The sequence below is a fragment of the Dermacentor andersoni genome, chromosome 2 (assembly GCF_023375885.2).
Source record: "Dermacentor andersoni chromosome 2, qqDerAnde1_hic_scaffold, whole genome shotgun sequence".
In the NCBI taxonomy this organism is placed as follows: Eukaryota; Metazoa; Arthropoda; class Arachnida; order Ixodida; family Ixodidae; genus Dermacentor; species Dermacentor andersoni.
The window spans coordinates 109,028,587-109,055,022 of record NC_092815.1 but is presented as its reverse complement, the minus strand read 5'-3'; the positions used below and the strand labels follow the sequence as shown (position 1 = coordinate 109,055,022).

The 26,436-nt window shown below is 45.5% G+C and overlaps 1 long non-coding RNA gene across 1 annotated transcript in view; it reads left to right on the top strand.

The window, feature by feature from the left end:
• The first annotated feature begins 3,730 nt into the window (after positions 1–3,730).
• Positions 3,731–26,436, top strand: part of LOC129387584 (uncharacterized) — a 38,675-nt gene continuing 15,969 nt past the window's right edge. The window contains exons 1-4 of the long non-coding RNA XR_008614725.2: positions 3,731–3,939; positions 5,976–6,073; positions 19,709–20,075; positions 24,063–24,166. This is a non-coding gene — a long non-coding RNA (uncharacterized lncRNA). The remainder of the gene's footprint in view (positions 3,940–5,975; positions 6,074–19,708; positions 20,076–24,062; positions 24,167–26,436) is intronic.

Sequence of the window (26,436 nt, the reverse complement as noted above, 5' to 3'; positions counted from 1 at the left end):
CAGCTCGTTCATTGATCACTCCTGTGTGTATGGCGTTTTTTATGTGTAACCTACGTGAATTTAATAATTACTCGGTATATAATCCTTTTATTCATATAAAAATTTTCAGTTGTTCGACCAGCGCTTGCCCTGTGCTCTTTCTCGTGTTTCGTTTGTGTGTGCGCTGCCCAAGAATGGAAACCACTTCTGGTTTATGCGCTAGGAGTGGCCGAAGTTCACGCGGGCCGAGAAATTGAATATGTGCACGATGCATTGAACATGACCGGAGTTCATTCCTGCATCACCACTGCACCGATCGACCGAGTTACTGGACGATACACGCCCGCGTCTTGGTCGAGCCAGCGTATTGCTGAAGCAGAAATGATTACTAATACTTTGAACTTCCGTCTCTTGAGCACAGTTAAATATGGCCAAGCTATTTACGTTGTTGCCTTTATTCTATATTGTATGGGACGTACTAGTTAAAGTTGTGTGCACATGTCGTACTTGTGCTATGCAGCGATATATTTTGTTTATTTCCGCACAGTGTCGATGGACGTCCGTTGTCGCCATCAGAGACAACACGGATTTGTAGCAAAGATTTTATATGTATGGCACATACGATGTCGCTCAGCGTCCCTTACATGGCTAAGCAGACGCTGCCCTTTCGCCGCATTGCAGCCATAAAAATAATCGTCAAACGTACCGATCTTCTTAAAGGCAAATAGAAGCGTGTACAGTCTGTTTCACACTGAGGGGAAAACTCGGAACGTATTGCATCGCGATGCGGCAAACAATGGAATCGTGCAGTGGCAGCAGCTCGAGCAGGCGCAGACGCTCGAGGGGCGGAGTCGTGATCTGCGTCGTCTGCTACGGCGGTGCGCGCTGGCCGCATTGTCGGGAAGCGTGCTGCTGTCAGGGGTAGTGCATCGGTTTCATCGGTACTGCGGGAACTGAGCTGATATTATTTACTAAACGTTGTGCGACGCCAAACTCTGAGCCTTCATTGGCGATAATGGAGTTTCACAAACTTCTTTTGACAGCATGCTTCGATCGTTTGTTCTTTCGAAAGACCGGGGTACTGAGTGCATGCACGTATATTTCTTCACTGTGTGCGCTACCGTAATAAGCAGCGACAAGACGCACCAAGATGGGCGCGCAGCGTGCTCACTCTTTATTTGACTCGAAAGGAAAACAAAGCCTCAACAATGATAACTATATGGGGGTTGAACACGATGAAACAAACCGGATACGAATAAAGGAATGTTTTAGGTTAAGACAATAAGCTGGAAGAGGTGTTTCTCGACAATCAATCACTACACCAGACAGACCCTGCCCATCGGCGGGGAATTGGACAGGTCACGCTCCGAACTTCAGTTAGTATCTCGTCATGTCCCCAGCGGCAGCGATGACAGCGCTCATCCTGGAAGGCAGTGAAGTGTATAGAGTGACTTGATCAGGGATGTGTTCATTCGCAACACGTCTCAGTCCCTGACGACGGTGGATCGAAGCCTATCCTCGTGTGAGTGATAGCGCGCTTCCTGTCCGCATTGCTCGCTTGCGCTGAGAGATTGAGTCGCCATTGTCTGCTGACCACTGCTAGCCTTCGCTCGCACATACAGCATACGGCGCGCGGCGACGATGTTATCGTGCTTGGACTTTGCAGGAACATCAGGGCGACAGCGACGTTGACGGCGCGAAAAAGTCTGGAGTGTCCATAGAGTTGCTATTGCAATAATAAGTAAACAAATAAATAAAAAAAAACTGACAATGAAAGGAGCGCAGGATTGCCCGAGGAAAGGTAGCGGCAAAAAGCACAGACAGCAGACTTGTGCTGCTGAAGAATCACAACTCAACGAATAAGCTTGAATGGTCAAGGTTCTTGATTGAATCAAAGAACTTGAAGAATCAAACTCAATTTCCAGTGAAGCTGTTCCTTTTGAGCAGGTGCAACACTAATTTCAGTTGCCTGTAAGGGACCGCGGATTTTAAGGCGTTGCCCGCATATGAGTCGATTTTCTGAAACCTTGTCCTCATATTATAACGCTTCCGAGCACTCGCTGATATGTCTTTTTAACGAAAACAGCAATTAATCCGCACACATATTATTTTCGAGGAACACTTGTCGTTATGTTCTACCATTTTCACTAAAGCTTTAGTCTTGGTGGCGCTTATGGTTTCCATCTCATCGGCTTAAATTATGTGCGTATCCAACAGAACAAGTTTAACGCTCATAAGGGCCGGCATACGTAATTAGTTGCTATGACCACAATTTATCCATGTATTCAGAAGTATGCGAACATAGTATTCATATCATACTCTTATTTTTTATTGAATATAAACGAAGGGCCAAATTTTATTCATCTAAAGCAGCGAGAAAACCTGCTATATGCCTCGTATAATACATAAAAATACAAAAATAACAAGTTTCTGTAATTATTTGCTACGCTAGTAATTAGGCCACAAATATTAATGTTCCACCGGAAATTACACCTTATACTCCCTTTATTTCTTCCAAAGGTGAGGTTGGCCACATAACGTTCTCTCGCCACCAGGTGGAAACAATATAAAATGTTCCTATAACGTTGTCGAGCATCTGTTAATTTTCTTACAATGGCAGTATTGTTAGACACATTTAATTAATGATCGTTCGCAAAGCTATCTTCCTATATTTTGAGTTTCATTTATGTGACACTTGTACTTCTTCCAGGGCAGCGGTCTACGATTTGCGTCCTTCGTAAAATGCAACCATAAGACGCCAGCGCCCTTCCATTCGTATTTATTACAAAGGCCATAATTAACCATCCGATTTCCTGCTTCTTCTACACATCACCAACAAGCTGTGAAACATATACATTAATTATAGACAACGTGCCTCGATTGGCTTGCTCTCTAGCGGCTACGTAGCCGACGCTGTCGATGGCTGCCAAAGAAAAGGACGATCGGCCAGCCGCAAGCTAGGAGGGAAGCGCCCCATGATTCCGGGCCGGAACCCCCCTCTCATGCACCGCTGACCAGCCGCCTCGGCTAATCGTCGCTTCACAGAATAAAAGTAGACGGCCCGCATCAACATCCCGCTTGTAGGTTCATCAACAACGTCAAGAAATCGCAATTCGAGCGTTGTATAACACGTGAAAGTGGCAAAAGCAAAACAAGAAAAGAAGGTTTCAGTAATTATTTGCAAAGCTATGAAATTTCTAGGAACGTTTCTCCACAAATTGCACTTATAATGTCTTCGCTCATTTGCACTGATGTCCTGCACCGCTGCACAGCTGCATAACATTCTGCAAGGATTGAAAAGAAATAATTTTCTAGAAAAGCTGTACGTACTTTGCAGAGGTTTGAAATTGGCCGTATGTTTCCCACAACAGGCTTCCTAGTTAAACGACATGTAAGCGACGTGTGCAGTATAGCTCACTCTACAGACCGGGACACCCAATCCTAGTATACATACCTCGTTGTAGGCATAAAAATAGTTCAAAGACCAGTATTCAGTACTTCATGACTTCATGACATAGACTGACATAGACCTCATGAGTAATGTATGAATTTCAGCAAACCGTGACACACACACACACACACACACACACACACACACACACGCACACGCACACGCACACGCACACGCACACACGCACACGCAAGCACGCACACGCACGCACGCACACACACACTGTACTACATTTCTATACCGCTTCGCAATTTGTGGTGAAGTGCACTTCTCCTACTGTGCTTTTCATCCGCAGCTAATGTCTCCTGGGAGACTACTCACTGCCAATCGGAGGGCGGCACGTTCAACAAAACAACTGCTTCAGAATTCTGCGCAAACCGCCGTTTGTTATTGCTGAATGCAAAGACCTTTTATCGACTCTTACACGTCGCCTTTACTTCCGACGAACAGTCCCCTCCGTGGTCCGATCCGAGCTTGGAAATTTGGGACGCACGCAGCACGAGCAGCCGGTAAGCATTACTTGTTTCTCTTCATTTGCTGCAGCTACATGAAGTACACCGTATAGCTGCGAATTCAATTGGTGCTCGTACGCGTATTTTTTAGAAGAACAGCGTAGCTGAGATACACCCGGTTTAGGCGTTGGGCGTCTCAGGATAGCGTGCCACCTGAGGAGTCGTTACGTTACAGTTTTGGAGGAGCAACGCAGGATGAGCGTAGTATGAGCTTTCGGAATGCAATATCATACCACTACTAGTACGTGTAGCTGTACACAGATCAGGTACAATTACAGCCCATGCTCTGAACTTTGGTGTAGTACCAGTGCATTAAAAGCTGGGCTCCTCTAACAGCTTTTACGTAGCGTTAGCCGGTACGAGGGAAGGAGTGGTAAAAATGGTCAATCCAGAAGGCTCTACGGACCGACACAGCCTCTGAAAGAGCTAGGTGCTACGAGGGAAGAATTCTAGCTAGTGAGACGTGGTGCGCATGAGAAAAACCTCCCGAAGCTAGTTGGATTTGGCGCGAAGAAGCACGATAAGAACGTTTATTTAATCGGATCGCCATTTTATGTATAATCGGTGACAATGAGTGACAAAGCTCCTCTCGGCACTTGCCGAGAGTGAGCTTTAAACGGGGAGGATCCGAGCAACTAGGCGAGAAACGAGAAAAGTATGCGTCCAGTGTGGCCTAATAGATAGTGCATTTATGCTGCTGTGTTGGGAGACAGAGGTTGGATCCCACCATCGGACACTTGAATTTTTTATTATGAATGAGGCCGTCGGCACAGGAAGCCTATTTCTCCGCCTACTGTAACATGCCTCTGATGAGCATGACACTGCTTGGCATTACAAATCTTAGCCATGGGAATAAAAAAAAAACAATATTGTTTCAAATTTAAAGAAGGAGATCCACACTCTGCGTTTCTGGAAACTTCTCAGACGTGCGGTTAATTCGTAAAATAGAGAAAAGGAAAGCTTTTCATGAGTCCATTGGCTTACGAGTTTTTCACGTAACATTTATGTGTCTGCATTTTTTCTCCAACATCCAGTGATTGCGGTTGGACGATGCGATACACAAGGTGGTTAGATCAGAAACGCTAGTGGTCCACTTGGTTGGTGAGATTCAGTTTCTGAGGTCTAAAATAAGACGTGGACGTTGTGTATCGGAACAGCACTACTGGAATGTTAGGATGCCGTATGTAGTACACTGCCTGGAGTTTTTGAATCACCGCTGCTTGCGTTTTGGTGCAACATTGAAGTCCTACTCCGACCACCGCGTAACCCTTGTTCCAGGATTGGTCAGCGACAAAACTGATTCGGATGACTTTGAGGATGATATAATTGAAGAGTAGCAGCAATCTGGGACAAGTTTAACCGATAAATGCAATCAGGAGTGGCGGGAAGAATTATTCCATATGCAGGTGTGCGGAATATGATGGGTTTTTTTGTCGAGTAAACGCGTGATTTGTAAATTAAAAGTGCTGGTAATTGCCGGACGGCTGAAGTCGATGTCACCGATTCTATTCATATTTATGTCGGCAGCTTTCATTGTGTGGTAACAGCCAAACAGGCTTTCTGCATAATATTTAATATGTACTGCTACCTGCAAATGGCAGTCAGGCGAACTTTTTCGAAAGCTTAGAGGCGTTATGAGAACTAACAACTACCGTTTCTTATTCTTTGTGGCGTGGCCATGCGCCTGAAACATTCTCAAGTAGGAAACAGCAACAGCCTTATCTAGCTGACATAAAAATAGGCCAGAACCGTCAGGGGCGCCCACCAATTTCGCTAAGGAGGGCACATGCTTAAAAAACACGATATGATCAAGAGAAATCCGGAGCTTCCTATGAATGAATGAATGAATGAATGAATGAATGAATGAATGAATGAATGAATGAATCTTGAGAAATACTTATGGCGTCCTTTGAGCACAAAGTCTTGTGCTATTAAAGGAATATTGTCTTGGAATACAAATAAAATGTTTGTGCTTAAAGCTATGAGTAAGTTCTTATCTCTGTACAACAACCCAATAACTTTTTTTGTTTCAGGCAACATAGCATCGACGAGTGTCTCGCATTCAACTTATATGGATCTTATCGTTTCGATTGGAGCCTACGTAATTGCTCTGAAGAACTCCGCTACCTATGTAAGTTGGTTCAAGAGCCTGAGTGGCTAAAACTCCCAGGCCTACAAAGCGAATATTAAGATTATGCGGCATGCAGTACTTCTGCTGACCGCTTAGTGCTTGTTTTACGCATTTTAAGTGCCATGTACCACCACGAGCACATCATAATTGAATTTCTCCGCTCTTCTTGCGCATGCGGGAGGAGCAGTGGTCGCTAGAGAGAAATGTGGGGACTTTAGGCCCTTGAGTATTATCTTCGCCTAGGTACTACCGAGAAGAAAGTTGTTAGCTCCGTTCGTCCCTAGGCGAGCTGGCAACACGATCGACAGAATGCGTGGCCGGCAAGGCGAAGAAGCCGTGCCCAAGGTGAATTTGTTGCTATTTTGTTGCGATGGTAGCATATTAAATTTTTATAGTCGCAGGGGGAATGGAAGTGAGGTGTCTTCTCGGATGACTTTAGTGGCAAAGCATTACATCGTGCCGATGCATTGTTCGTTATTGTCGTTGAGCAAGCTCAGCATGCCGCACACTTCAGGAGATTCGCGGGAACGGAAGCAGTTTATGAATTCGACTGCCGTGCCGATGCGAGTTTGTTGCTTTTTTTTTTTTTTTGAGGCGGTTTCATATTAAATTCTGATAGTCGCAGGGGGATACGTTAGGACGTGTGGCGTTTTCTCGGATGTCTTTAATAGCAAAGCATTACGTCGTGCTGATGCACCGTTCATTAGTGTCGTTGAGCATACCACATACCACGTGAACCGAGCGGTGGCGTAGAGGTAGAACACCCGCCTCGCGTGCAAGAGGTCCGTGGTTCGAATCCCGGTGCCGCGCAATTTCCCACCGGATTAAAAAAAAAAAAATCCGCGTGTTGATAAAATTGCATAAACATGCCTGGAGTGTGGCCTGATGCCGGTGACCAGAACCGGTAACGCACTCCCTCACCAGAGCAGGATTGGCCACCCCGGTGCAGTATTTGGCCACAACCTCCTATATAAACACAACAATCAAACCCCGGCCCCTCAGTTCCCAGCAGCTGCGAAGCAACTGACCACGGCGGCGGTCAGACCTGCGACGCTGCAGAGGGTGCTAAGAATCCCTGGCTCCGGACAGGCCGCCATTGGAATATGAACCTGGCAACGTTTAACGCAAGAACATTATCTAGTGAGGCGAGTCTAGCAGTGCTACTGGAAGAATTAGAGGGCAGTAAATGGGATATAATAGGGCTCAGTGAAGCTAGGAGGCCAAAAGAAGCATATGCAGTGTTAAGGAGCGGGCACGTCCTGTGCTACCGGGGCTTAGCGGAGAGACGAGAACTAGGAGTCGGATTCCTGATTAATAAGAATATAGCTGGTAACATACAGGAACTCTGTAGCATTAACGAGAGGGTGGCACGTCTTGTTGTGAAACTTAATAAGAGGTACAAAATGAAGGTTGTACAGGTCTACACCCCTACATCCAGTCATGATGACCAGGAAGTCGAAAGCTTCTATGAAGACGTGGAATCGGCGATGGGTAGAGTGAAAACAAAATACACTATACTGTTGGGCGATTTCAATGCCAAGGTAGGCAAGAAGCATGCTGGAGACAAGGCAGTAGGGGAATATGGCATAGGCACTAGGAACAGCAGGGGGGAGTTATTAGTAGAGTTTGCAGAACAGAATAATACGAGGATAATGAATACCTTCTTCCGCAAGCGGAATAACCGAAAGTGGACATGGAGGAGCCCGAACGGCGAGACTAGAAATGAAATAGATTTCATACTCTGCGCTAACCCTGGCATCATACAAGATGTGGACGTGCTCGGTAAGGTGCACTGCAGTGACCACAAGATGGTAAGAACTCGAATTAGCCTAGACCTGAGGAGGGAACGGAGGAAACTGGTACATAAGAAGCCGATCAATGACTTAGCGCTAAGAGGGAAAATAGAGGAATTCCAGATCAAGCTACAGAACAGGTATTCGGCTTTAAGTCACGAAGAGGACCTTAGTGTTGAAGCAATGAACGACAATCTTGTGGGCATCATTAAGGAATGTGCAATAGAAGTCGGTGGTAACTCCGTTAGACAGGATACCAGTAAGCTATCGCAGGAGACGAAAGATCTGATCAAGAAACGCCAATGTATGAAAGCCTCTAACCCTACAGCTAGAATAGAACTGGCAGAACTTTCGAAGTTAATCAACAAGCGTAAGACAGCTGACATAAGGAAGTATAACATGGATAGAATTGAACAAGCTCTCAGGAATGGAGGAAGCCTAAAAGCAGTGAAGAAGAAACTAGGAATTGGCAAGAATCAGATGTATGCGTTAAGAGACAAAGCCGGCAATATCGTTACTAATATGGATGAGATAGTTCAAGTGGCTGAGGATTTCTATAGAGATTTATACAGTACGAGTGGCACCCACGATGATAATGGAAGAGAGAATAATCTAGAGGAATTCGATATCCCAGAAGTAACGCCGGAAGAAGTAAAGAAAGCCTTGGGAGCTATGCCAAGGGGGAAGGCAGCTGGGGAGAATCAGGTAACAGCAGATTTGCTGAAGGATGGTGGGCGGATTGTTCTAGAAAAACTGGCCACCCTGTATACACAATGCCTCAAGACCTCGAGCGTACCGGAATCTTGGAAGAACGCTAACATAATCCTAATCCATAAGAAAGGCGACGCCAAAGACTTGAAAAATTATAGACCGATCAGCTTACTGTCCGTTGCCTACAAAGTATTTACTAAGGTAATTGCAAATAGACTCCGGAACACCTTAGACTTCTGTCAACCAAAGGACCAGGCAGGATTCCGTAAAGGCTACTCAACAATAGATCATATTCACACTATCAATCAGGTGATAGAGAAATGTGCGGAATATAACCAACCATTATATATAGCTTTCATTGATTACGAGAAAGCGTTTGATTCAGTCGAAACCTCAGCAGTCATGGAGGCATTGCGGAATCAGGGTGTAGACGAGCCGTATGTAAAAATACTGAAAGATATCTATAGCGGCTCCACAGCCACTGTACTCCTCCATAAAGAAAGCAACAAAATCCCAATAAAGAAAGGCGTCAGGCAGGGAGATACGATCTCTCCAAATCTATTCACAGCGTGTTTACAGGAGGTATTCAGAGACCTGGATTGGGAAGAACTAGGGATAAGAGTAAATGGAGAATACCTTAGTAACTTGCGCTTCGATGATGATATTGCCTTGCTTAGTAACTCAGGGGACCAACTGCAATGCATGCTCACTGATTTGGAGAGGCAGAGCAGAAGGGTGGGACTAAAAATGAATCTGCAGAAAACTAAAGTAATGTTTAACAGTCTCGGAAGGGAACAGCAGTTTACGATAGGTAGCGAGGCACTGGAAGTGGTAAGAGAATACATCTACTTAGGACAGGTAGTGACTGCTGACCCAGATCATGAGAATGAAATAATCAGAAGAATAAGAATGGGCTGGGGTGCGTTTGGCAGGCATTCGCAGATCATGAACAGTAGGTTGCCATTATCCTTCAAGAGAAAAGTGTATAGCAGCTGTGTCTTACCAGTACTCACGTACGGGGCAGAAACCTGGAGGCTTACGAAAAGGGTTCTACTTAAATTGAGGACGACGCAACGAGCTATGGAAAGAAGAATGATAGGTGTAACATTAAGGGATAAGAAAAGAGCAGATTGGGTGAGGGAACAAACGCGCGTTAATGACATCTTAGTTGAAATCAAGAAAAAGAAATGGGCATGGGCAGGACATGTAATGAGGAGGGAAGATAACCGGTGGTCATTAAGGGTTACGCACTGGATTCCGAGGGAAGGGAAGCGTAGCAGGGGGCGACAGAAAGTTAGGTGGGCAGATGAGATTTGGAAGTTTGGAGGGTCAACATGGCCACAATTAGTACATGACCGGGGTAGTTGGAGAAGTATGGGAGAGGTCTTTGCCCTGCAGTGGGCGTAATCAGGCTGATGATGATGATGACTGAACGCAAACTTTCATCGTCGTAACTCCATGATGTCCTTGTGGCAGGCAGCCATGACGTGTCGCGCAAGTAGGACCACGCTGATTTATTTGGGTTAGCACATACTATGGAGCTTCAAAAGGCCGTCCATATAACCTGATCGTCTTCTTCAATCTCTTCATACACCACGCGAGTTCTCTCATTAACCTAATTTTCAACTCACTCAACCCTATTCCCCTTTTTGTTTTCGCAAAGTGTGTGTCTGTGGCTGTGGTTACGAAATACGCCCAATACCACACAAGCCTTTCTGGCGATCTGAGTCGCATGCTTTCTTCAACACGGCGTAACGTTCAATGTGGCTATCCTCAACTACTTTTCGCGGACTTCGCCTCAACGCTTTCTCTTCAGTGTCATCTCTTATACAACTCGCTCGTGCTACACACAACACAAACATGCAATGACCATAATGAAGTACCACTTACACGCCAGTTGACATGCTGCTGATGAACATTTCCTGTTCTTACTGGGATAGCAGCGCTACCCTGTCTTTGGTGACATTAACGGTCTACAACCTCGCTCAATAACAGCGCTCGTTATTCATCAAATGTTTTGGTCGATAGGATCGAGCATACTGTATTTCCTCGGAATATACTTTCGGCTTTAGATGCTACCTCCCACGCCAGCTTACTCTGTTAAGCTGACGGCGACCGTTGTCGTCAGGCTGCCGCCTCTTTCTGAACTTCGTCATCACCAGAGAGCACAGCTAGGTGTTTTCACAAACAAGCCACCTGATTCTAGCCCCTCTATCTCCAGCGTTCTTCATTTAGGAGCTGGGCACGCTATCAATTTCGCGACCGCCTTCCCCAGCCACCTTCGATTTATCGGCCTTCCCACTTCGCGTTTTCGTTGCTGACGCAACGGCCGCCGGCGGCATCATGTGCTCCCATAGGCGGCGGCTGGGACTGGCACTCCAGAAGTTTAAGTATATAACCTCCTTGCATAGAAACGACGGTATGTTTGCTAATAGATTGTTGGCTTGGATATGTTTGGCACGAGGCCCAAGACGGCACCTTGTCTTCTAACGCGCTCTTAAAGAGTTATAGCTCAGCGAGCCAGCGGGCACAGCTGGCCAGCATAGATGCCACTGAGCATGTTGTACCGCGCATGCGCGCTTGCATCTACGCTGGCCCACTGGGCACGCTGGCCAGCTGGCTCACTGAGCTGTAACTCCCTTTTGTCTTGAAGGGACGCGCACCGTAACATACCACAAAGGTGCTTGCGTTGAGCGTATGTAAGGCGAGAAACGCTGTTCTAAACTGTCTGTTCTCTAACTTGTGCAGTAAACCGATGTTTATAGTATTCCCGCAAACGCTAGGGTGACGAGTATGGCAACCGTAACCGCAAGAGTCACGGTGTGGTCGTATGTTGTCACGACAGCGCATGCACCTGTATTTCACAGAGCCTGTCACTAAGGGATACGCGGCGAGGTATGGCCGATGAATAAGTAAATAGCAAGATTGGTATTTGGTAAACGTTAATTACCAAGAATGGCGGGTGCTTATACTACCGCTAAGGATGGATGCTGGGCGGTGACTCCAATCATTTGCTCGCTACGTCATACATCTACACTTAAATTAAACTGATTTCAGAAATTCCCGCTTATATTCTCTCGAACCTTAACTGCGACTTCACCTGCCAACTGGACTGTATTTCTTTTCTTCTTTTTGTACGTCGCTCCTTTCCCAATGTACGGAGACGTGCTTCCACCGACGTTCGGTTGTCCTTTCTTTTATTGAAATCATTCACTCATTTATGTAATCCTAAATTGCTGCATAAGATAGAGTTTCTTCATCTCCATAATGATCCTCTATCTCACCTGGAATCTGCCATCGCAAAAGAATGCTGCTATGTTGCATATGGCTGGGCGTCGCATACACAGTTTTCTAGAAATGTCCAGCAGCGCGCATGTAATTTTCGGAGGCTTTCGAGGCAGTATTGAGCACCTTCTCTGCCACTTCCACACTCAGTACTCTGCTGCCGCAAACACTCATCCTAATACATATTACTTTTTATTCTAATTTACATGTCCACGCTTCTCCATCTGTTGCAAAGTACTAAAGGATATATACCCAATGCTTTCTCCCAGGCAGCTGTTTTAACGCGAAAGCGTTAAGGGCCCCGTGTCTAAGAAAATGTCGTGTCGGCGTTGGCGGCGTTGTCAGTGAACAAAAACTTTCGTACATACTTAGGCATATGTATATGCCATGCCTCGCTAGATGACATGCAACATATGCGGGTTATGTTGCCACGACATTCTATCACTGAAGATGCCCATACCTTGTCTTACAGTCTTGATAGAGTTATTCCACGGTGTTTTGAAATTGGCAGCCCACAAACAAACGCCAAGAAACAAAATACCGACAGCGCATGCCTTTTATGGTAAATCTTCTAAAACTGAAATTTTGAAAGTGCAGAACAAGGTCCGAAACCTGAATATGATGTTACTTTCTTGGCGGTGCTGCGCACTGACTCCTGGATCGGCCCACGCAAGAGTCCGCGTTTCTACCAGAACGCTGGCCTTCGTGCATAACATTCGCCTCCAGCTTTTCCCGGTAAACATTACAGTTACATAACCTGCAGTTGCTGGGAAGCGTGAGAAGCAGTCGGGGATTTTTAAATGTTATCGCATTCCACTTTTAAAGGCAAAGCTTAAGCGTCCCCCGACTTTGTATTCCTAATGACGCCAGGAAATTGAGCCCGATGCCAGCAGCGCTCATTAATGTAATCGGGCGCGCACGCAATGTTCTCGAACACCTTCTGTCATGTAGCGTAGCGCTGAAGTGATTCTTGTATAATGTAGAAGACTCCATTGTGAAGGCAGAAGTGCACGGCTTGGAACGTGTGTTTAAGCTCATGAACTTGATTTGCGCCAAGAAAATCTTTGCATGCTTTCACGCTTGTTTCATAGGAAGCCTACTGCCCTATCAATATGCCGGCTGTTTTTAACTGCACCAAATAAAAATATTAACCAAGATAAGTCTTGGTCAGATATTTTACCATGGCAGTATTCATATTGGTAATCTCTAGATACGGAAGAAATTGAGACGTTCTGTGCGTAATTAACTAAGCCACGTTAATAATAATTTCAAACATTGATCTTAAATGTGTAAAGAAATCTGCAGTTGCATTATTGGCAGATGTACCCGCCGTGGTTGCTCAGTGGCTATCGTGTCGCGGGATCAAATCCCGGCCACGGCGGCCGCATTTCGATGGGGGCTAAATGCGAAAACACCCGTGTACTTAGATTTAGGTGCACGTTAAAGAACCCCAGGTGGTCGAAATTTCCGGGGTCCTCCATTACGGCGTGCCTCATAATCAGAAAGTGGTTTTGGGTCGTAAAACCCCATAATTTAATTTTTCTAAATGGCAGATGCATTGATGATAGGGTTAGAATGCAGCTCAATAAAGTTAACAAGGCTTCGCCGGATGGCTTCATTGCAATTCACTGTCATAAGAGCATCGCATTCCGCGATTCGAAGATGCAGTTATTGTTGGGAAAAGCAAATGCGAATTCACACGTTTCATCATTGAAAGTGCTCATATTCAAGAGTTTGGCAATGTTTGTGTTAACCAGTCGTCATTGTCATTAATCAAAAGAAGAGCTGGAATTCCTGCGCATGTGTTAAAAGTAATAGTTTGTGCATAGTCTGCAAGTTTGTTGTACTATCATATACTATCCTTGTAGCAAGCATGTGGCGCCCCCTGAGGCATAATGTTCGTTCGCCGCCAGGCTCGGTGGCTTGCCAAGCTCGGCAGGTAACATTGGTCACTGCACTGCAATAAACACCGACGAGCTCACCTGCTTGGCGGTCAGTCATCGTTCAACACCACCACGCTGCGAAGTGTCCGTCTAACGGAGGGTGCCTCGAGCCCTCCCTTGTTCACTAACCCGGGTGGAATGTGACAATCCGGTTATATTTTCAGTAGACACGTGCTTAAAAGCGAGAAAATGCGAGGGTATAAAAGTGAGGTCCGTCCCGGTGTGTGTGTCTGTTTTTTTTTCTCTTCTGCGTGCTGGTGTTTTTTGCGCTACAAGAAAAACTTCAAAATGTTACACCAACAGGCCCAAATATCTACATTGATGTGCTTTAACGCACCACCAATGTTCCGACTAATTGCCATAAATGCATATGTTGTTACAAAAGACTACCATCTTGGCGCAGACAGTTGAAACTTCTTGATACTCGGCTATTATATAGAAACAAAATTGTTTAAAATTTTGCCCATTCAGTTATGCATGTGCATTGCCGTGAAGTTCCACAGGATGGTGAAGGTGCAATGACCAGACTTCCTGAGTATGCCCATGCTAGAAGGCACAATAGTATATATTTTTTAACGGTACACGAAAACATGCGCATGCATGTTGTTATGTTGTCCAATGAATAAACTATGATAACAAAAGGGATGACTTAACAAATAAGCAAACCATTCCTAAAAAAAAAATTAAATTATGGGGTTTTACGTGCCAAAACCACTTTCTGATTATGAGGCACGCCGTAGTGGAGGACTACGGAAATTTCGACCACCTGAGGTTCTTTAACGTGCACCTAAATCTAAGTACACGGGTGTTTTCGCATTTCGCCCCCATCGAAATGCGGCCGCCGTGGCCCAAACCGTTCCTACGTTTTAGGAAGTAAAAATAGAAAATATAATTGACGAGCCCTTCTGCAAAAACGAAAACTGAAACCGAATTTTGAGTTTTGTATTTCAGCCAACTCATGCAAGACTGTCGAACTCAGTCCTACATGGCGTTAAAAAAAACGGTATCACGGCATTGCACCGCTGCCGCCATGATGCGGAACGATAGCTGCGAGCGATTAGACGACTCGGCCACGGCTTGCAACATTTCCGCGAGTGATATGCTTTGATTTTTACAGATACCACGTGAACTTGCACGACTGTGTGTCAAAAATTGCTTTTGGGAGCAGTGTTACGCCATGTGTAGAGAGTCGAGATAGGCATCAATCGAAAGCTGAGTCTCCGTACTACATACGCCGCAGCGACTTTACGGTAGCCGCCGTAGTTGTATCACAGCTGCCGTTTTTGTCTCGAAAATCTTGTACAAATTTTCGTCGTTTAAATAGGCTTCCATTTTTTATTCTTTAACCGCTCTGGGAACAAAATCCTTGCTTGCCACAGCGTGATCACAGCATTTGAATCGCGTGAAATGTCTTCCAGAGCCTGCCTGTCGCCTGCCTCTTTCAGTAATCTACCTTCAGCTTCTGTTATTCGCAAAAAACCCGCTCGTTCCATTGAAAACGCGCCAGCTTCGTGCCGGGGCCGCATAAGGCGCTTGTTGGTACGTGTCCAAAAACTGGATATGTGATCACTATGCGGACCGGTTCTCCGTGAAAGCGCACTAATGTGGTCTCACTCGTCTACATCTACTCTCAGTTTATCACCGGTATCAACTCGTTCCGATTCCCAATAAAGAAAACTGTAGCTGTATCTGAAGTCGCGGTGTCTTCCCCCTTAGTCCTAAGGTAACCCTTCTTTTGGTTATCGGTTTCCGATGCCACCACTTCAGTGGTTTTCCCTTTTTCGTGCTCGTACCTGTCGGTTCTTCACAGCGATCCGGCATGGAGGCCTCGGCCCTTTGCTCTCTTTTTGTAGCAGCTCTGTCCTCGCTGGCTGCATCGAAGCGTCCACCAATGCTTGGCGAAATGGCTGTCCCCTGGTTGTTTGCTACATGGGTCACCTTCTCTTTTACAACTTTCACCTGCTTCTGCTCGTGATTTGTTTCGTTAGCCAGATTTTTGTTTTTGGCCTGTTGTTCTCGTGCTCAGCGCTAACACAGCCATTATACAATATCCACCAATTTACCTAGGCAATCGACTTCGTTGGCGTTCCTTCTAACTGGGTTTTATTTATTTATTTATTTATTTATTTATTTATTTATTTATTTATTTATTTATTTATTTATACAGTACTGCTAGCCTCTAGATGAGGTCGTAAAGGAGTGGGGGAGATAAAAAAAACAGATAAAAGTGTTCATGCATTAAAAAAATCAAGACAACGCAAGTCAAGACACAAAAATCGTGTTGCACAAACGAACAAGAAGTTAAGAAGCGCAGACATGATAAGACCTGCTACAACGTTTTGTCAAAAATGAAAGGACAACTAAAGCACACACGCAGTGTTTGAGGCACTGGCGATTTCAACTGATTGCCAAAATTATTGCAACTCTAGTGTTTGCACAAATGCATCTGTAGTTGGGCATTCGACAATGCTGGCTGGTAGTTGCTTCCATTCACGAATTGTTTTTATACGGCAGGAATATTCCTTTAATTTTTTTTATTACGAGGCGATCGGGTGGCTCCTCTGGACACTGGCTCTATGTATGTGTGTCTGTGTATACTGACTTTATCGTGGAAGAGCAAGTGCATGTAGTTTAATCAGTCACGTAGTCGCCGCTTCTGTAAACAATCTATACCTGCTTTGTTTTACCAGAGAACTCGCAGAAGTGCGCCAACTATATGAACGGTATACGGTACAAACCGAACCGCTTTCTGTTGGACAGATTCTAGTTTGTTTATGTTGCCTCGAGTTTAAGGATCCCAAACAATTGATCCATATTCCATTACAGCCGAACTTAAGTTTTATATGCTAATAATTGAACCTCGTGTGGGCACTGTCGCAAGGTTTTTTTATGTAACCAAGCTGGCGCATAGCTCTCTTCATACCTTCTTATAGGTGGTCATTCCACCTGAGATCCGATGTTATGATTACCCGCAGACATTTGCAGCTGGTTACCACTGCAAGAGGGTCGCCACCTATGCAGTATAAGAAACTTAAGGGCTGACGCTTCCGTGTTAAGTTCATCGCAACTGATCTTTTTTATGGTTATTGTTATATGCCAATCTGAGCACCAAGTTGCAATTTTCTCTAAAGCAATATTAAGCACAGTCTGGTCACTGGAACTATGAATGTTATGGTAGATTATACAGTCGTCAGCATATAGTTTATTTTGACGATTAGGTTGAGAACTACGCCATTAATAAAGATTAAAAAGAACAGAGGCCCGAGAACAGATCCTTTTGGGATGCCCAACTTAACAGGTGCACGAGCCAGAGCACTATTCATCAATTCTCACACACTGGCTTCGAGCACACATATAAGCTTCGATCCATGCAAGGAGCGAATTATTTTTTAACAGTGGTTTTAGTTTTAAAAGAAGCTTCGGGTGTGAGACGCGATCGAAGGCTCTTTCGAAATCTGGAAATATAATGTCGATTTGGCTTTGAATGTCAGTTGCTGCTGAGAAATTGAGAATTTGCTCAAAGAGTGCTATCAGAGTAGAAAGTCCTTTTCGGAACCCAAGTTGCCTGTTGTCGATTATGTTATTATTTTCAATAAATGTCGAAATATGATTGAAAATAATATGCTCAAGGATCTTAGAACACATACAAAACAATGATATTGGCCTATAAGGCGAAAGTGATGAGTCATATGCTTTATGTATGGGTACAATTTTTCTGCATTTACACTCAAAGGGAAAGTCTGCTTTTGATAAGGAGAGGTTAAACATAATATGTAAGCATTTACCGCACCATTCGACATACCTGACGAGGAAGGCATTAGGTATACCGAAGGCACCTGCAGATTTTTTGGTGTCAGTGTTGAGTAGAAGAGACAGAAGGCCCTGTTCAGATACACACACGGTGTTAATTAGCTGCCGATGTGCCAGTGGGTTTAAATGTGAAGTTCTGCCATCATCATTTGTGGATACACAACAAAACAAATTGATGAAAGGCTGCTGCGACCTGCGGTTCCAACGTTATCGTTTCGCCATTTATACATAACCTGTATGTTGTTTTCCTTTTAGAAGAGAAATGCCAACAGAACTTTTCTTGGGCCGTGAGCAAAACGTCTTTCATAGTAAATTTGAAATAGTAGGTCCTTGTATCTCTTAATACAGTCCTTTGCCTGCGCACTTAACAATGAAAGCTTAGTTTGGTTAGCCGCCGAAGGGCACAACCGGGTTCCTTTTCTTAAAGTTTATTTTTTTATTTGTGTTCTCTCTGAATGACTTCTTTCGTCATCCAAGGACTAGTGTTTCGTATTCGTTTCGTCATAGTTGGTACAAAATCCTTCAGTTCAACATAACTCTATTGAAGAAACACCATAATGCCTCAATAGAGCAATCGGTTACCCCACTTACCCCACTTACCTCGCGTGAAGGATTGGCTTAAGATGTCGAAGCGTCGATGATGAAGCATGCCGTGTCTTGGTCCGCGCTGACCCTCACTGCAAGGTCGAGAAAAAAGATTTGTACAAAAAATATGAACGGGGTTTGAGACTGCTGATCGAAGACCAGCTGACGTACCCACTTTTAACGGGTATTTCGCACCCCGTACGACGTACGCTAGGGCTCCTATTCCCATCCTTTGCGGCGCTTTTACATCTATCGCATCCAGGGCGGTGCTTTTGGAATGGAGGTTTGGGGTGCCGCAAATCCATGGAAATACGAAGTCGCAAAGGACCAACGGATCGAGAGCAACCTCCAAGACTTGCGACGCAGCTGTTGTACCTCGACGCTTTATTCAGCAGAGGCCGCGCGCTGAAGAGAATTACAGTTTCCACGAGAATGAATATATACAGATGAAGGGCGAAGAGAATGCTCAGTTTATTTTGTGAATGCTTTAATTTTTCTTGCTCAGGCCGGACAGCGGAGAGATAGCTGCCAAAAGGGAATAATCTGTTCACGGGATTTACCACGTGTTCTTAGATTTTATTGCTTTACCTTTCGTTGCATTAATATACCTTATGTTCAATGGGTTAGGTTAAGTTATGTAGAGTTGGGTGAAGTGTGCTTCGCTTCGTGCAAGCGGTCTTGTTAGAAGAGATCAGATGGTATTACTGTAGATTACCTTTCCTTCTGAAGGGCCGACTGATTACATAGCGGCATATAGCCTTATTGATCTGATGAGAGTCCATAGGTGAACCTCGCGTTCTGCTATTCTCGTTCCCTGAGACGCACTTGTACTCGGGGATTTCTCTTTCTTGTTACATTACTGAATAAAATTCCGCAAGCTCAGATTTTGGAGCAGTCCCGCGTTAAGTATGACAGGGAGTCGAATTAAGGGCCGTTTTAAACAGCACCCCAAAACATCGATTTATTTTGTGGGTTATGTGCCTCACTAGTGATGAACATATATAGATTTGCAAGGACCTTAGCGAACTGCTTCTAAAATACTAAGATTGAAAGAAAACAGCGGCGTTTCGTCTCCTTACTTCCTGTGAAATAATCTATAATCAGTGATCAACCAGCCATGGCCTCACCGCACAGCATTCAGCAGACGGACCGACCCAACAGTCACGGTTACAAAGGGCAGTAGCCTGGAACAGCCGCCTGTAACTTAATTGAGCGCGTTGACAACCATCCGGGTGCCTTTGCGTGTTTGTGGGAGTTTGGGCAGTGAACGGGACTTCGACCTCGCGAGGGTTTGCTGGAGGGACCGCGAAGCAAACGCATCTGTTTTTCCCCTCCATGCCCTGCCTATCAGCTATTGGGTTGTATTTCTCATAATTGGCCCGCTTAACAAAAAAGACCAGTGATTATCGATTGATTGATCTTCCAGATGCATAAGCAACATCGCTTGTACCGTGAAATGTCACAGCAAGTTGTTCTGTCGTCTTCAATTTTTTTTTTTGTTGTTTCAGGCAGGAAAAGCCATCCACCAAAGACTCATGGTTTTACGTGCGGCAAGTATACACATTACTGAATCTGTAGTACCTGTTTGCGCTATACTGGTAAGCATGCCATATTTGTGGTAATCATTATATTTTCCGACTTCTTTGGGTCAACAGAAAATGCGAGCTTGCCTAATATGGCGGGCCGTCACCCAGCTTGCAGAACGAACCTGGAAAAACCCTACCCTGTAGCGGCCAGGGTATGCGACGCACTTGGGATGGAGCTTCTGCCGGGTACTGTGGAGAATAAGTTTATAACGGACATTATTAAGCACTACGAAGACTACACGCACCGAGGGAGAGATAGACTTTACTGGCTCGACGTTCCTCCACCAAGGTTTCCATACGCGGCTTTCTTACTTTTATTTTATTACGCATTAACGCAATCGCATTACAGGCAGAACTCGCAATGTTTGTAGATATATGCGTTAGGACAAATGTGGGCCGATCCCGAAGGCAGCGAAGTATAAAACTGTGGGCGGATCTCGATGACAGTGCAGTTCAACACAGCGTTTCAAAGGTCTAACTGTCACGAGATAATAATGCGAGAAACTGCCACGTTACGCCCGCACAAGACGTTTCAAAGAGAGATTTTGGCACGGCAAGAGCGAAAATAGGCACTTGACTCACATTCCTGACATTTAAAAGTGGGACTTTGCCACGACAGAAGCATGCGTGGTATCATAACCTATAGTGGTGAGTGCGTTGGGCTTCTATGCTAGAAGAGAGAGGTTTGATCCCACCTTCGGTCGCACACTTCCTAATGGCCCTATGGTAGACTTCACCTATTTTGAAAGCGGATCGAAAACTGGATGTATGTTGAGCGTACCACGAATTTGCCAAAGTGGGCGTAATAATACGCAGTATAGAAACGCCGCTTTAATACACGAGAATGTGCAAGGTTGCCCTTAACGCACGCGCGCAGATGTCGAGACGTCACAATGAGTACACAAGCTTCCGGACCTTTTTTGACATGTTCTTGTGTAAGTACGGCCTCCTGCCAATATTATCAAATAATGTAGACGTCACCACCTTTGATGTGGATGTCCAACAATGCCGCAGAACGCGTTGAATAATATACAGGAATAAAAGGGGTTTTGGTGATTCGAATGCCCAAGCTGCGGAACGTTGCCTTTCGTTTCTTTTCATTTTGTGACTACTTCAACGCCAAGAGTGCAAACGTGCGTGAAACTAGGGCTGCACTATATTCTACTTCATCGTCACGACACTCCATACCACGTCACTCCTTGTCTCACGGATGTTCTCAGTAAGCTTAGTTCAATGGGTGCCGTTACTTAAACTTATGTTACTGTAAGTGTATTTCGCGCAATCCTAATACGCATCCGGTCCACGCTCTGTTGTATATCTCCAATGAATTTTAAGCATGTGGCAAGGTGGCTGTTTGTGTGGACCACGTGCCTCGTGCTCCAGCTCGCGCGTTGTGCTTAGCTCGATCTCTGTGAACCGCCGCTCAAGTCGCAACATGGCGGACACGGCTGGCGTGCCGAAGCCAATTTCCCGCGCAAAGCGTACTTGTCCTCCCGGCGTCGATACACCGCACAACGACACGCCACCAGGACGGGCTTACCTCCCGAGATACGGCCTCCTAGGCGCCCTCTCCACCCGTAATCTCTTACGCCGAGCGCTTGATCGCAGGGGTAGAAGCTCATAGGTCGCAATGAGTTTGTCACGTGGGGCCTTTGCTCTCGCGACTTCTCGTTCTTGCACTTGGTTGACCGCTTCCCGGTTAGCCCTAGCGCAGCGCAAGCACATACTCGATCGTCCTTGCGCTGAGAACTTGAATGTAAGCGCCGTGGCTGTCGCACTGTGGTGTATCTTCTGTTAACAAACCAGCGTTGGTGATCTGATTCCGGAGCCTTCTCTGCGCCGTGTCGGAGAATCGACGAACCCTGCCGTAGCGCGTTTGTGCGTTGCGCAGTGGAGGAACGTCGTGCACTTTTCTAACCGTCGCTCAAAGCATCGGCCTTGTCCACAACGATTTTCACAAAGTGAAAGCGATGCTGATCTTTAGCCTTGCAAAGAGAGAATGCATTTATGCGAAGCGAACATCAGTGGCCCAGCAAGGGACGTCGCTGGAACAAACGCTTCTACAAAGTGACGTGACTTCGTTTTTTTTTTTTTCTTTCGAAACGTCGTTTACAGCGACATGCCTTGCTGGAGCTCACTTGGTGCCTTCAAGTGTCGATCCTCCAGAGAAAGTGTGTTTTCTTTTAGATATCCTCGAGAATATTTTAACAAAATTTTGAAGTTCAGGCTTCTTTGTTTTGATGAAGCATTAGCGATGAATGCATCCGATCACGTAGTTCAATTTTATGTTAAAGGGGCCATGAACTAGCCCTCGGGCTTGGGAAAATAATATTGTTCGAGGGAAGCGTAGGCTGCTGTGAGCATCTCCAACTTTGCTGTCGTACGCGGTGCGTGATGCTCGCAAATCACCCCCCCCCCCCTCCCCTCCGGATCGCGAAATCACCTTCCTCTCAAACGGTCCCTTTTGAACAGACGGCCCGATCCGGACTGTTTTCTGGATGCTTTGTTTCGTCATCAGATGCTTTATTTCGTCATTCCCTTGTGCGGCTGCTATTTGCCGATAGCTGACATCAAGCTGCAGTCGGCTACATGCGTAGATAGCGCGGCGTCCGCGGGGTGTCTCCACCGGTCCACTGGCTAAGGGCACTGCGGGTCGCTGAGGACAACCGCGCTTAGCTTATGTCTAGAGCGTCGTAGGCACCAAAGTCAGATGTCTTGGCATCTACGTTAAGATCCAAAATAAAATTTGAACTGCGCGCCACGGTGACGTTTAGAAGACGGAGAGTTGTCGGCACACTCCACTCCTCCGTATTCTTCGCAGTACAAGTCATTGAAGGAGAAACGCGGGAGCACAGTGGTGGCCGTGCTTGACTTTATGCGGCAAAGTATTTCTGAAATAGCATGTTTTCACTTCGAATGGATTTCTCCACTTCGATAAAAGTCGTTCAGGGCCCCTTTAGATACCGTTCGGGAAGGCGACTGACTTATGAGGTACCGTGTGAGGTAGATATCAGCGTAATGGTGGAGTATCATCCGAAATGAGGCATACCGCACTAGGTGAGTAGCCGCAAAAACCCGTGTTCAACGCCAGCCTACTATAAGCCAGCTTTGTTTTGTTACTTTCGCACCCTTTTAGTACAAATACCTAACTGACCCCTACTTGCCATGCGCCGGGGCGGCCCTCCAAGGGGCGGTGGTTTTGACAGCGGGGCAGCTAACGAAAAGCGACAAACGAGCAGGAAGCGTCAGCCTGCATGCTAGAGGAACAGAATGAGCGCATTCATGGCACTCTGTTCCGCCATTTACCGCAGTCCCTGATAAAAAATGACTGCCACTTATCTCAAAGCGCTGCAGATTCACTTCAGTATATAGGCTCTAGTGAATTATCTTGTCGAATCGGAGAATGACCATACCAAAGATTTACAGCACTGATCTGCTTCAATTTCACAATAAAGTGCAGTAGGGCGCTTTACAAGCGGTGCGAGCGAAATAGTGTCGCTTAATCGGCCTACTTTGGCGTAGTTCAAAAATTTGGAGCTTATCACGTATCAGACGACTGACGCGAAAAAGTGGCTATTGCCCCGCTTTCGGGCGCATGCTGATCTTACCTTGAATTTTTTTTCCGCAGCAGTTGTGTCGGATCCCGCGCGGTTCAGGGAGTGTATGGCATTGGTAGTTGCAAATGTTTTCGCTGATGTAAAAATGAACTGCGATGTGCTCCACGGAGCGCACAATACACTTAGAATAAATCTGTTCTCGCAAACAATTTCTCTGATACCTCCGCTAATGGTTTTACTTACGACCAGCTAACTTCAGGCGCATGTATTTCCAGTGCGTGTTTATCGAGTTATTTCACTACTTGTCGTCCAGGTGATTTATACCACCATATTCACGTAACACTTCAATGCGAATGTTTTAATGCGTAAACGTAGAAATTACAACAAATTTTCCTATGTGTAGCCACTTGGACTTGTGGAGAACTGGATCGCCAAAATACCTGCCGTGGTTGCTCCGTGGCTATGCATTTGGGCTACTGAGCACGAGGTCGCGCGATCGAATCCCGGCCGCGGCGTCCGCATTTCGATGGGGGCGAAATGCGAAAACGCCCGTGTACTTAGATTTAGGTGCACGTTAAAGAACCCCAGGTGGTCGAAATTACCGGAGTCCTCCACTACGGCGTGCCTCATAATCAGAAAGTGGTTTTGACATGTAAAATCCCATAATTTTTTTTTTTTTTTGGATCGCCAAAAATTCATCGTCTTTTTTTTTCCGTCAGTGGCCACAGCTCCGTGTGCTCTGCAGCCCTTTACGGCGACGACGGCATCGCAACTGCGCTGTCTGGACTGCACTGCAACACGTCTCTACATTCGCTATGCGTTTGTGAGTACCTGCCTCTCCATTTTTTTGTTACTTCGCAGCCTAACGTCTCGCTTGCCCTTGAGGTACATTAGAAGTTCAGAACAGTGACCGAGTTCTGGAAGCTTGTGTTCCGGGAATCATTTCACTGATTATAAGGGTTACAGTTTCTCGTTTACACGCCGCCTGTGAGCTGTGAATTACGACAGCTGAGTGTATCAGCCAAACCCACACCAGCTTGCGCAAGGCGCCACGCGGTGGCACTTCTGTCTGATGACAGAAGGAATTCATAAGTTGAGAGAAATGATCATTGACGAGGAAGAGTATAGCAGCATAGGGAGGGACCGTAAACGCATCATTTTGAAAATGGGATATCTAGTTGGGAAAGAGACCAAGGAGTGCAAAATGGACAGTCCAAATTCGAACGCTGAAGAAATAACAAATATAGTCATTAGAGTCGTGGAAGTACTTGGGAAATGGCCAAGTAAAGAGTACGAATATAGTGAGCTTCTAAGTGTAATAACGACAGAAATACGGAAAGAGAAACAATATGTTCGTTGGAACAGAAAAAAGAAACCGGGGAGCTGGATGAACAGGGACAGATGAGAAGCTATCGCCGAACGACAGAAAGCATCCCGAGAGCACAGGCAGGCAAAGAAGGCGTAGGTGCAAAAGAATGAAGTAGCCAGTAAATGGGAAATATACCGGGAGAAAATATCTATGGTTCAAATACTGGTGCAAGTCAAGGTAAAAGGAGAAAGTGAACGCTGGTGGTCAGAAATACGTGAGAAAAAGAAGGCTGCACCTAGAATATTTTGGAACCACATATAAAATTATTAGAGAGGAAGTATGGAACAATACAACCACAAATCCTAGACGAAGATGGAAACGAAGTCGATGCAGACGCCGCATTAATTTACATCCGAAAAATAACCGAATCTTTCAGAGACAATGGAGAGCTTGTAATTGAGGAAAAAAGAAGCACGAATGAGGACCAGATGGAAAAGGAGCTGGTGCTGACGAATTGCAACTGGAAGAAAGCCGATGAGAAAATTTCCAAACGCACAGCCACAGGGCTAGACGAGGTGCCCGTTAGGCTGATTAATGAACTAGGACAAAAATTAAGGTAGCTCTCCTGAAAGCAGTGGGAAAAAACTTTAAAGAATAGACGAATGCCAGACATTTGGTGACAATGTAGAATGAGTTTTAGTTATAAAGGTACCATTACAACGGTAATACACAGGCTAGCAAAGCAGGAAGTCAAATTAGGGCTGCAAGCATGGGCAGAGAATAATGGCATTTTGGGAGAACTCCAGAGTGGCTTCAGAATAGGTAGTTCGGATGATAACTTATTTGTTTTTACTCAGTGTATTGGAATATCAAGAGTAGAAAGCAGACCATTATATATGGCCTTTAGACATTAGAGGAGAGTATGACAACGTAGAACCGCAACACTTTGTAGGATATTCTTAAAAGAAGGCTTAGGTGACGGCTGTATACAGATTTTGGGAGATATTTACCTGGAACATACCGTTTGCGTTAAATGGGAAGGGATGAGGAGCGAGGAGAAAGTTGATATCAACAAGGGACTGAGGCAGGGGTGCCCTTTAACCCCACTGCTGTTTATGATGTAAATTGTGAGGATGGAGTGGGTGCTGGAAGGAAGAAATATCGGGTTTAATCTCTCATACAATCAGGCGGGTACCGTAGTAGAGCAGCAACTTCCAGGTTTATTTTATGCGGACGACATAGTGTTGCTAGCTAACAAACAACGCCATTTGCAACGTCTGGCTAATATCTGTGAACATGTAGGCGAGAATTTAGTTTCGAAATTTAGTGATAGAAAATCAGGTGTTATGGTATGCATTGAGAACAGGGAACAGACAGTGGCAATACAGAGCCAGGAAATACTTTGGGTAAAATATAAATACTGTCGCGAAGCACTTTGGCCATTAAGCGTTCGCGACTAGAACGATAGGGCAGCGAGAGGTAGTACAGCTGATCGAGCACCGAAACAAGTTTTGTCTCTCTCGTCGTCGATCTCTCTCCCATAGCCACAGCCGCACTGCTCCTTATTTTACAGTATAGTTATGTCCCCCACGGAGAAGGAAGCCGTCGTGGCGACCTACGGGTAGGACAACACAGGTGGATCATAGCACGGCTTTAGACGCTGGACATTCACAATTTCGCGTCCTCAACGGCGATGATTTAAAGGTAGCTCGAGGGGCTCCACGATATAGTTGACTGGAGACCTTTCGTTGATCGCGTGGTATGGGCCCAGGTACTTCGACGCG